At 36.4% G+C, this 13,589-nt stretch overlaps 1 protein-coding gene across 7 annotated transcripts in view; it reads left to right on the top strand.

Annotated features, from left to right (window-relative positions):
- The window catches only part of NLGN1 (neuroligin 1), a 957,229-nt gene that overhangs the window by 441,489 nt on the left and 502,151 nt on the right, over positions 1–13,589 (top strand). The gene's annotated exons all lie outside the window — the stretch shown is intronic.

Below are 13,589 nucleotides of genomic sequence, written 5' to 3'. Positions count from 1 at the left end.
CTATGAGACTTGATCTCAGGTGATTGACAAAACATATCAAGTTGACTGAAACAGGTAATGTAATTAGTTTTGCTTTGAATTTGCCATCCCAGAGGAAAACTATTACAAGTTTGTTTTAGCAATAAGTAAAATGTGATAATGTTTCAGTCAAAAATTTCATACAGATATCTAGCAGCCAAGTTCACAGTTTAAAGTATTTTATATTAAAATATATATATATTTTGTTTGTTGCAAAGTAGAATTAGCATAAATGGAAAAAAAATACCTCCAGTGATAGCATTGTTTCCCAACCAAGACCCTGTCCTGGTTTCCTTCGAAATGGTAATGCAGACTATCTCTATCATTGCATTGGAAATGCTATATTGGTGGTGATAAAAGAACTGTAATAAGGTTGAAGGAAAAAAAATGGCTAGAGTATAGAGGATTCTGCCTGCTAACCTAGTTCCTCAGGTTCTCTTAAAGTTCTCCACAACTATATGTTATTCACTGTCACATTCTTTTAGTAAAAATTTAGACTTTAGTTGTATACGTTCTTTGTCCTTATTTTAACTCTTTGTCCTCTGTTATCTAATATATATTATATAAATTACTCTTTAAAATGTTTTTAAAATAATTATTAATAGATATTTTTAGTGTTCTATCAATAGTATATGGTTAAAAAATCAGAATAAAAATTATAATGTTGGAAACAGTGAGAAATGCTTTGGGTAAGTGGTCTTAAGAGAGGAAAGTAGTATTAAATAATTTTTTATTTTACATAGGATAAGTATATGTACTTATGGACAAGCATTGAAAGGGAATATGAAATAAATTCTTCTGTATTAAGAGGAGATATGCAATAAACATTTTTGAAAATAGAAACCATCCAAATATATTTTCAGATCTTAAAAATGGAAGCATACATTCACTAATTTAGTGTTAAAAATGTGTTTCAACCCCCTCTCTAAATTTAGAATAAATTTATTGTTTTTTAGAGAAAAAAAGTTTAAAAATTATCTCTGTGGAGATCTTAGATAAACATAAAATTTTTATTTGATGGAAATATAATAAGATAGTTTTATTTTGATATGGATATTTTAGAGGCAATTATGCATTCATAATTCAAACACATGTGATTTATTTTAGAAAAAAATTCTCTTAAATATTTCAGAGCTACTGATAATTCTGGACATTTGGCAACTTCTTAGTAAAGGGTCTAATTAAATATTTTGCTTAGTAATCTAATGTCTCTACTACCCATCTATGGAAAAAATAATTAAGTGCTAGTTCATTTACCAGTTATGTTTGAAGAATTATATTTAGCTAACTTTATAATGTCATGTGGAGAAGGCAATGGCACCCCACTCCAGTACTCTTGCCTGGAAAATCCCATGAATGGAGAAGTCAGGTGGGCTGCAGTCCATGGGGTCGCTAAGAGTGGGATATGACTGAGCGACTTCCCTTTCACATTTCACTTTCATGCATTGGAGAAGGAAATGGCAACCCACTCCAGTGTTCTTGCCTGGAGAATCCCGGGGACGGGGAAGCTGGTGGGCTGCCGTCTCTGGGGTGGCACAGAGTCAGACATGAATGAATCGACTTAGCAGCAGCAACAGCATAATGTCATATAAGGCTAAGCCATCTAAAACAAACTTTTATTAACATTACTGAATATAAATTTTAATGAACACCTAAATTGATATTTATTCTATTGTTGTGAGACCTGTTAATTCTTATAAGTATAATGTCTATACAATAATAATGCTTCAAATATTATGAGACAAATGAAAGAAATAAATTTAAATTTGGAGTTGTCGGTCATCAAATATATAACACTTGTTTCTAATACTGTATATCTTCTAAGACGTATAAATATAAGAATAGTACAATCCTTATCTTTAAAGAGTTTTCAGTCTAATCGAGGGAGGAAATAGGCAATCAATAAAGAATATTGATATTCTACTTCATATTTTATAATAATATGTATTTATTAATTGATTTGTATGTACATGGTCACTTGATATATAAAAAATCAGAACAACAGAGAAAGAAAACATAGAATATCAGATGGATCAACATGATACAGTGATGAGATTCTTATTTGACTCAGAGAAGTTTATCAGATTTGCTAAAGTTTAGGTAATGATCATGATTTAAAAAGAAAAATATATTCATTTAAGTGACTCAATGTTTTGTCATTATTTTTTGCATTTTTCAAATTTCTTTGGCTCTGAAGCCTGAAAGAAACAAACTCTAAATATGACCTTATATTTGAGAGAGATATATATATATAATATAATCAAATATTATATATTATGATACTAATATCACCCTGTCATCCAAATGTGTTATTAGTAGGTGGAAGAGGGAATCAATCTGTCCTTGAAGAGTCAGAGATGTTTTCATGGACTTGGTAGTATTTGAGCAAAACCGTGAAGGATGGGATTAAATGAAGAGAGAAAGACAATCTTTTTATTTGTATTTGTTTATACTCTTTCTGCTTCAAAAAATTGGAAGTGACTTGTGACACACACATGTACATAGGTTGATAAAACCATATGGAATATGAATGCATAGATTATAGAGAAAGATTCAGAAATTTAGGCTTTGAAAATATACTGGAATTGAACATAAATATGTATCCCAATTTCTTAGAGGCAAAGTAAAAAGGATAATGGATTGAATCTCATAATTGTTATTATGAGATAAAGGAAACGTGTATATCAGAAAAATACACAGACTTTTTTTCACAGTATACTACAGAGAAATTTATCATGAGTTGTATGTATTTGGAATACTAAAAATAAAAAAATAGAAATCCTGTGATAGTCTTTATGCCATTAGAAGATATAGAAATATTCTCAGCACATGTTTATATACTAACCCTCTGTAAAAGCCAAAGACACATTGATGAATGTCCACAACATTTATAGTGTCATTTTAGCAAAGAACTAACCAAATGCAGTTCAAGTAAGACATTTGGTGGTTTCACATTTAATAGACTAGAACTAAAAACCAATATAAAGCAATGATAGTTAACTTGGTCCATAGATTTCTTCTCTCAAATACCAGTTGTGTTAACTGAGGTTTAATAGGGGCTGGATGGTGATCAATTTTAGTTTGAGTGCTTAAATGATCTCCTGGAATAGAGATATTGTTTGTCTTTTGGAAAAAAAGAAACTGTAGATAGATAGGAGCTTTTCAGATTGTCAATTCCATTGGTCACTTCTCTGTTCTTACCTTATCTCATCTCTCCATAGCACAGGACACAGTTACTAGTCCCTTGCGTGTATGCTTGTTTGTTTGCTGATGCCAGGATTTCCTCCTGCCTAACTATCTGCTCCTTCTCAGCTCCTTTTGTTCTTTCTTACCCTGATACCTAAATATCGAAGTGCCGCTACGCAGATGTGTTGGCTCCCTTCCTTACCATGTATCCATAGGAGAATTTATTTATGGTTCTCAGTTCAGTTCAGTTCAGTTGCTCAGAGGTGTCCGACTCTTTGTGACCCCATGAATCTCAGCACGCCAGGCCTCCCTGTCCATCACCAACTCCCTGAGGCCTCCTCAGACAGCCGTTTTGCTTTTTTGCATTTATCTTTCTCGAGGGTGATCTTGATTCCTGTCTCCTGTACAATGTCACGAACCTCCATCCATACTTCATCAGGCACTCTGTCTATCAGATCTAGTCCCTTAAATCTATTTCTCCCTTCCACTGTATAGTCATAAGGGATTTGATTTAGGTCATACCTGAATGGTCTAGTGGTTTTCTCCACTTTCTTCAATTTAAGTCTGAATTTGGCAATAAGGTGTTCATGATTTGAGCCACAGTCAGCTCCTGGTCTTGTTTTTGCTGACTGTATATAGCTTCTCCATCTTTGGCTGCAAAGAAATTAATCAGTCTGATTTCAATGTTGACCATCTGGTGATGTCCATGTGTAGAGTCTTCTCTTGTGTTGTTGGAAGAGGGTATTTGCTATGACCAGTGCGTTCTCTTGGCAAAATTCTATTAGCCTTTGCCCTGCTTCATTCCATACTCCAAGGCCAAATTTTCCTGTTACTCCAGGTGTTTCTTAGGGTTCTAAATACCACCTATAAATAGTGACTTCCAAACTGCATCTTTAGGACTGACTGTTCCTCAAAGCATCAGATTTATGTACTTCCACCTACTGACATCTCTAATGATTAATGAAAATCTCCAACTTAATAGCTGAAATATGTTGATTTTCTCAGGTCTGCATATTTGTCTTCTGCATCTAGATTATAGTAATTATTGCAGCAACAGTAATAACAATCACAGTCACATTCATTGAGAAATTCCAAAAGCTATTTTGGGCAGTTTGCATAGATCACTTTTTTTTTTTTGGCTCCCCATTGGAGAATCCAAGGATTGGATTATTAAATTCCCATAATAACCTTATGAGGTAGGATTGTTATTTTCCTGATTTTATAAATGAAGAAAAAAATGAGTAGAGAGCTTAAGTAACTAGTTCATACTCATGCAGATCAAAGAGTGTTAAGTGGTAGAACCAGGATTCTAGCCCAGATGGTCTTCTCTTGAGCACAACCCCCACTGATGGCATTGGTAATGCCATCCATCTGGACAAGCAAAGAAAACTTCTGCAGACTTTTTCCAATTTGTCTTTTCTTTAGGCTGAACCTCCAATTCATCAGCTTCTCTCAGTGACTTGTTCCAACATATATCCTGGATCTGTCTCCTTTCCATTTCTCCCTTTGCCAAACTAAGCCAGTTCTCCTTGAGACTCTTATATTATTTATCTCTTTCACTTTTGCTCCCTACCTATAATCCATTCTCCACACAGCAAAATTATATTATCTTTTTAAGCCATAAATTATACCAGCTCACTTTTCTGCTTAATACCCTCCACTGGCTTCCCCACTGTTCACTGAGAATAGAATCCAAACTCTGTCTCTGCTCTGTCTCACAGAACCCTGTGTGAAGAAGGACTTGTATCACTTAGTATCTGTACTTCTTGTACATGTATCCCTTAATTTGTCTCAAAATGCTCTTCCTCTCTATGCCAGCCACATTTTGTTCTTCCTACACACCAAACTCATTCCCATTTTAGGGATATTATACTTGCTGTTCCCCCTGCATCAGATCTTTATGGGGCCAGTTACTTATTCTTCTGATTTGGTTTAAAATGTCTTCTTCTTGGAGAGACTGTCCACATTTATCCAGTCTACAAAGAGTCACCAAGTTACAAGTCACGTACTTTTGAAAATTCTCTCTATTGCATTGATCAGTCATACCCAACTGAGTGAATGAATGAAACAGTCACTAAGTCATGTCTGACTCTTGTGACCACATGGGCTGTAGCCCACCAGGCTCCTCTGTCCGTGGGATTTTCCAGTCAAGAATACTAAAGTGGGTAGCCTTTTCCCTCCCCAGGGGATCTTCCTGACCCAGGGGTCGAATCTGGGTCTCCTGCACTGCAGACAGATTCTTTACTGACTGAGCTAATAGGGAAGCCCATACCCAATTACTTCCTATTTATATTTGAATTTTAAAATTTTATTACTCTCTGGCACTCTGAAATCTCTTTAGGCTACTTTTAGTCCCCATGTGCTGTGTACTCAGTTGTTTCAGTCATGTCCAACCCTTTGCTCCTCTGTCCTTGGGACTTTCCAGGCAAGAATACTGGAGTGGACTGCCATGACCCCCTTCAGGGGATCTTCCTGATCCATAGATCGAACCTACGTCTCCTGTGTCTCCTGTGTTGCAGGTGGATTTTTTACCCAGTGAGCCACCTGGGGATCCCGTTTTAATCCCTGACACATGGTATTTTCTCAGAAAATATTTATTAAACAAATTTAAAGTGTATCTGAAGAGTCAATAAGTGCTCATCTGATGTGGTCATGGAGTGGAGGAGGCCAAGTTTGAGGCCGAGAGAGAAGTCTGAGTGAAAGCCAGAGGAAGAGAGAGGCTTGGCATATTAAAAGATATGAGCAAGGCTAGCAGGAATGCTTTGAGTAAGGGGTGAGCAGTGTCAAAAAAAGGCTAAAAACAGGCAGCAGGTCACACGGCATCTCATTAAAGATTTAGGACTTCCAATAACAATGAGAAACAATGATGGGGCTTTGAGCAGATGAGTGACTTGATTAGATTTGCATTTAAAAAAATGTGTTGAGTAGGCCTAGACCCTGATCAAAGTTGACATTCTGTTATGGATACCAAAAAAAAAAAAAAAACCAAAAAAAAAAAAAAAACATGGCTTGTGCTTCATTAAAGAGACATGCTTGGTAAATTCTGTGAATGAGACAGATATTTTGCTCATAAAGGATTGAAGCACAAACTGAGTGTTGCCTGACTCAGCTGAGCATGGGAATCTGTCTTTTATACGAAGAGCATCACAGGGGTTTTGCTGCTTTTGCCTCTGTTTTTTGATAATGGAAAAAATCAAACCATCATTATGGAGAACTCTATTGAATTCCTGCTTAGAAGAATATGAATTAATATGATCAATATTATTCCAGAGACTGGCCTGTACAAGAAACTGCAATAAATTATTGGGTTGGCCAAAATGTTTGTTCAGATTTTTTCTTAAGATGTTTATGGAAAAACCTGAAGGAATTTTTTTCCCAAGCCAATATTGTACTATGATGTCTTATTTAAGTTTCTGTGTTGTTAATATGACCACATTGAATCTCTGGGTTGTCCTAAAAAAGAGATTAAAAAAAAAAATTCTGTGACAGGGTTGGAAGTATGTGGTTTATGATTTCATTAAGACCAGTGATTTGGAATAAGACCTCAGAAAAGAAGAAACATTTCCTTCATTTCTAGTTACAGTGATCTGTGACTAGAATTGGACTACTATTTTCAGGCACTCAAAAGGATTGCAACTCACTAGTCCATAAACAAAAAGATATTGAGTTTCCTTTTCAGAGCAGAGACCATCATCTTAACTCAGTCATTGACTTATTCCATGAACATTATTCCATGAACTTATTCCATGAACATAAGTTATGGGCCCACTATCAGTTCCTGGTAGTTGGGGGTCTGTGTCACATTGTTGGAAAAAGTCAGACCGAAACCTTCCTTTCTGAACCTCACAGTGAGTAAAAAGAATGCCATTAAACAAATAAACGGAGAAGGCAATGGCACCCCACTCCAGTACTCTTGCCTGGAAAATCCCATGGACAGAGGAGCCTGGTGGGCTGCAGACCATGAGGTCGCTAAGAGTCGGACATGACTGAACGACTTCACTTTCACTTTTCACTTTCATGCATTGGAGAAGGAAATGGCAACCCACTCCAGTGTTCTTGCCTGGAGAATCCCAGGAACAGAGGAGAGTGGTAGGAGGCTGTCTATGGGATCGCCCAGAGTCGGACACGACTGAAGTGACTTAGCAGCAAACAAATAAAACTATTAGCACAAATTTTGTTAAGTTGTATTTCCAAAAAGGATAGACTGTTTAAAAAAAAAAAAAAGAATGTTTGTGGTAAAATGTAGACTGAAGGATTCTGGAAAGGCCTCTATGCTAGTACAGTTGTAGCTTTGGTTTGTGTTTTTCTCCATGTATTTACAAAGTTAAATATTGGAAGATAGATAAATATTTTGAAGTAATTTTAAAAGATGTAAGATAATTAGAAGCAAAATAAGTCCTTTGAACAAGCAGCTAGGTTAAAAATACAAAAATCCAAACAAACAAACAGACCACCCACAATTAACCAGGCAGAGTTCTCTATCAGAATTGAATGAGCAAAATTGGTTTGTGAAATGCAAATATACCAGGAAAGAATCCCACTGGAGGGACTAGCCCTTAGCTACTGAATCCTTAGAGAGCAGGACACCGTTCTTTTCAGAGACAATTCAAGTGTCCTCCTTCATCAGCCTTATATCCCTGAGATAGTCTATGCAAAGTAGTAAGGCAGTTCCATTATTGTTTATTATTATTATTATTAAATGGAATATGGTCTCTTTTTCATCCAGTATCAGTTTTTTTTTTTTTTTTCTCTTTGTTCCAAGCAAATAATTTGGGCTAGGATTTTGCTTTGGGATTTAGTTTGCTAAGGGATCAAAAATGATCCTTTCCTTGCTCTGATGAGTCCTCAATATGAGACCAAGTCAGGACTCCCTCACCTTCCCATGACCTAGTGCCAGGGTCCTCGAAATCCCAGTCACTTGCACTACTTTGCCTTCAACACGTACTGCAACTTCCTCTGCCAGAGCATCTCATGAGGTCTTCCTCCTTTTCTTTCTTTTTTCTTTCTAAAGTCTTTTCTTGAACTACTTCATAAACATTCGAATTTTGCTCCTTTTCCTTTGTCTTCCTATTTTTAATTGGTACAATTTAATTTTTCTTTTAAATTACTTACATTTGTTTCCTTCTTTGTATTTCTATTGCTACTGACTGTTCACCTTGGGTCCCAGGTCTTCCAGCTGACCTTCTAGCCTCTAGATTCAAATTTATATGTAATTTGATTCCACACCACAGGCAGGCAAAATAGCTTATAAGTATCATTTTTTGCGTTTTTTTTTTCAGTTTTAATTTCTGTTTTTTAGTTTTCCTCTGATCATCGTCTCCAAATGGTTCTCATTAACTCTAGGATGCATTGCAGATATTTCCTGCCATTGAGGTCTGCTAAGGTCTGCTGTTGCTCTTCTCTTCAGCAAACTGTATCTTTTATTCATTTCTGGAAAGTCCTGTCCACACAATCCAGGCTAACTTCTTGACAGCCTACCAGGATCAGTTCCAATATCTTACTTGCCACATTTTCCCCAATCTCCCAGACTCAACTATCACCGTACCTTCTGCAGAGCTAACCCAGGCCAGATCTGTCTCTTCTTTGTGCTCCCATAGCTTTCACTTGGGCATGCAGAAAGCCAATCCTACTTTTTACTGTTGCATGTAATAACTGTTTAATATAGTAGCTGCCTTGCAACCCAAACTAGAAATACTTTGTGTTATTTGGTTTTCCAATATGCTTCAGACTAGTAAGTACTCAGTATATATAATTCAAAACTCACTAATAAACATGCAAGTGAATTCACTGTCTCCTCTTCTTGGGATATACATGTCTTAGGATACAGACGAGGTGGAAAGGATGGCTGATGCTGGATGTGGGTAGTGAAGAGTACTACTATGTGCATGCATGAGCCTTGTGTCTAGTCCCATATAAATGAGGTTAGATCTTGTTAATGGTAGCAAAATGGTATTTTTCCCCCAGGAGAAGTGGCGAGAAAAATATCCTCTGGAGAAGCACACTGTGTACTGGTACTGTAATACATGAAAGCTGTAATTTATTGTAAACTGATAAATGATTTCTGCATTTGGTGGTTGTGGTTTAGTCACTAAGGCATGTCTGACTCTTGTGAACCTATTGACTATACTTGCCAGGCTTCTCTGCCCATGGGATTTCCCAAGCAAGAAAATTGGAGTGGGTTGCCATTTCCTTCTCCAGGGGATCTTACTGACCCAGGGATTGAACCTGTGTGGTATTACAGGCAGATTCTTTACTGGTGAGCCATGGTGGATTCTCAATTTCTGCATTTACCCTGCATTTAATACTTGCTTTATTCTCTTTCCTGCTTAGCTTGGGATAAGTAAAAAGATTGGTGCTCCTGAGCATTAAACATAAAAAACAGTATTAAACACCAGTGTTTGAATTAAAATATATAAAAATGGCAGAAAGGGTAACTATGGATTCTATGTGTTTAATGGGCTATGCAATCTATATAAATTTTTTGAACTCAGATTTGAGTTGCTCTTTTGTAAATTCAAGAGGAAACAAAAGGAAAATATTTTTGTAATTTTTTTTAGACTTTGCCTTTTGATACTTTACCTATCTTGAATTGATTTACAGGTGCTCAACTATTGCCATGAGCAGACAGTGGTGGCTTGAGAGATCATAAACTATTGATTAACCTCATCCTGATCCATTTTTTTCTAAAAGTGCAATTAGGACCATAGATTTAGATATTATTCTTAGAAAAAAATCTGCATATATGAGGCAAGTTATATTTCTCAACTGATAATAATATCACCATTTAGAAACTCTTTCTAAAGAGCTGAGGCATACCCTGAGATAAGACAGATCCAAGAGAAATATTAATTTCTATACTGGTATGTGCTAGCTTCTTGTACTTGAACTTTGAAAAACATCATCTTTTCCAGAAAAGTTAGTTCTCGTAGAGAATATACAACACACTCAAACAAAAAGAAGTTTTGAAAAGGATTTTTGTGTTAATATCATCATAATTAGGAATAGTTTTTCTGATAGAAAATATGTAACTATTCTTAAGTTATTTAATTGTGCTGGAATTAAGTTTTTTTTTCATTTCATATTATAAGCTTTAAGAAATATTTATTATTCCTTTTAAACATAAATAAAAACATTGCCTCATTACATAATGTTTTCCCTTGAAACATGCCATAATTTAAACATGTTTAAAGTCATAAGAAACTTGTTTTTCAGAGTGTATGTTCAACTCTTCTGTTTTAGGGTCAATATATAATATTTATCAAAGCAGATTGTATAGTCTACAGTTTATATTTGGATTAATTTTCTAGAAAAACTTCTTTAGAGGGACCACCAGATCAGATCAGATCAGTCACTCAGTCGTGTCCGACTCTTTGCGACCCCATGAATCACAGAACGCCAGGCCTCCCTGTCCATCACAAACTCCCGGAGTTCACTCAGACTCACGTCCTTCGAATCAGTGATGCCATCCAGCCATCTCATCCTCTGTCGTCCCCTTCTCCTCCTGCCCCCAATCCCTCCCAGCATCAGAGTCTTTACCAATGAGTCAACTCTTTGCATGAGGTGGCCAAAGTACTGGAGTTTCAGCTTTAACATCATTCCTTCCAAAGAAATCCCAGGGCTGATCTCCTTCAGAATGGACTGGTTGGATCTCCTTGCAGTCGAAGGGACTCTCAAGAGTCTTCTCCAACACCACAGTTCAAAAGCATCAATTCTTTGGCGCTCAGCTTTCTTCACAGTCCAACTCTCACATCCATACATGACCACAGGAAAAACCATAGCCTTGACTAGACGGACCTTTGTTGGCAAAGTAATGTCTCTGCTTTTCAATATGCTATCTAGGTTGGTCATAACTTTCTTTCCAAGGAGTAAGCATCTTTTAATTTCATGGCTGCAATCACCATCTGCAGTGATTTGGAGCCCCAAAAAAATAAAGTCTGACACTGTTTCCACTGTTTCCCCATCTATCTGCCATGAAGTGATGGGACCAGATGCCATGATCTTCATTTTCTGAATGTTGAGCTTTCAGCCAACTTTTTCACTCTCCTCTTTCACTTTCATCAAGAGGCTTTTGAGTTCCTCTTCACTTTCTGCCCTAAGGGTGGTGTCATCTGCATATCTGAGGTTATTGATATTTCTCCCAGCAATCTTGATTCCAGCTTGTGTTTCTTGCAGCCCAGTATGTCTCATGATGTACTCTGCATATAAGTTAAATAAACAGGGTGACAATATACAGCCTTTAGGTATTCCTTTTCCTATTTGGAACCAGTCTGTTGTTCCATGTCCAGTTCTAACTGTTGCTTCCTGACCTGCATACAGATTTCTCAAGAGGCAGATCAGGTGGTCTGGTATTCCCATCTCTTTCAGAATTGTCCACAGTTTATTGTGATCCACACAGTCAAAGGCTTTGGCATAGTCAATAAAGCAGAAATAGATGTTTTTCTGGAACTCTCTTGCTTTTTCCATGATCCAGTGGATGTTGGCAATTTGATCTCTGGTTCCTCTGCCTTTTCTAAAACCAGCTTGAACATCAGGAAGTTCACGGTTCACGTATTGTTGAAGCCTGGCTTGGAGAATTTTAAGCATTACTTTACTAGCGTGTGAGATGAGTGCAATTGTGCGGTAGTTTGAGCATTCTTTGGCATTGCCTTTCTTTGCGATTGGAATGAAAACTGACCTTTTCCAGTCCTGTGGCCACTGCTGAGTTTTCCAAGTTTGCTGGCATATTGAGTGCAGCACTTTCACAGCATCATCTTTCAGGATTTGGAATAGCTCAACTGGAATTCCATCACCTCCACTAGCTTTGTTCGTCGTGATGCTTTCTAAGGCCCACTTGACTTCACATTCCAGGATGTCTGGCTCTAGGTCAGTGATCACACCATCGTGATTATCTGGGTCATGAAGATCTTTTTTGTACAGTTCTTCTGTGTATTCTTTCCACCTCTTCTTAATATCTTCTGCTTCTGTTAGGTCCATACCATTTGTGTCCTTTATTGAGCCCATCTTTGCATGAAATGTTCCTTTGGTATCTCTGATTTTCTTGAAGAGATCCCTAGTCTTTCCCATTCTGTTGTTTTCCTCTATTTCTTTTCATTGATCACTGAACAAGGCTTTCTTATCTCTTCTTGCTATTCTTTGGAACTCTGCATTCAGATGTTTATATCTTTCCTTTTCTCCTTTGCTTTTCGCTTCTCTTCTTTTCACAGCTATTTGTAAGGCCTCCCCAGACAGCCATTTTGCTGTTTTGCATTTCTTTTCCATGGGGATGGTCTTGATCCCTGTTTCCTGTACAATGTCATGAACCTCATTCCATAGTTCATCAGGCACTCTATCTATCAGATCTAGGCCCTTAAATCTATTTCTCACTTCCATTGTATAATCATAAGGGATTTGATTTAGGTCAGCAAATCTATACAACAGTTCCCTAATTCCAGGCTACTCCACACTGAAATGAATAGTAAATGCATACTTCCATAGTAATATTTTACCATGACTTACATAATCTTGATATTTACAAAGGTAATTAACTACATATTAAATAAACACCTATTTTTACCCTTCCATTTTCTAGAAAGTATTTGTGACAGCTTATCAGAGCATATACAATAAAATATGGTTACATATAAATAATGAATTGAGTTTATAAAAAATAGAAGGCATGGAAAAGGGGAAAAGATATAGTCTCAAAACATTTTCAGAGTTGATAATTTGGGCTCTGAGCTGGGACTCTACCAAGTTTTCTTTATTTCTTAATAACAGAAGAGTGGTGAAACATTACTATTCAGAGAAACCAAAGACATTCTAGGCATTAAGTTTTTCAAAAAAACCTTTTCATGTGTTGCTTCATTTTCAGAGGACAGTTATATAAATAGAATTCTATTGTAAAAAAAACATAAAAATAAACAGGCCAAACCCTGTAGTTTAGGCTTAATCGTGTGCCTTGTTTTCGTGTGCTCTACTAACCTACAGTCATCTGCCCCATGGGTTACTTACCCTCTACCTGTTGCTGGAGCCAGCAAAAAAAGAACTTCCAAACACAGAACAGGTGAGGACAAGGGATGTTGAAAACAAAGCATATAGAGAGATGGGTTTTTAAGGTATGTAGGCATTATATAGGTAAATTTTCTAATGGATATTTGTTTTGTATGAGAAAATGACTATTTTCATTATAATATAATCAATATATTTAATTTTAAGTTTTATAGTAGCCACATTAAACTACAGAGAAACATTTTTTCATTCAACTTATTTTATTCAATCAAAATGCTATGATATCTAGGTGGAATAAACAAAATCTTAATGGACATTATGTATTTTTTCTGTTTTGCAATAAAGTGTATATTTTACACTTATAGAACATCTCGATTCATATGCTTATTTCTAACACA

This window comes from Bos taurus, chromosome 1, assembly GCF_002263795.3.
Source record: "Bos taurus isolate L1 Dominette 01449 registration number 42190680 breed Hereford chromosome 1, ARS-UCD2.0, whole genome shotgun sequence".
NCBI lineage: Eukaryota > Metazoa > Chordata > Mammalia > Artiodactyla > Bovidae > Bos > Bos taurus.
Note: the sequence above shows the minus strand (reverse complement) of the source record. Positions and strands in the feature narration are given on the sequence as shown.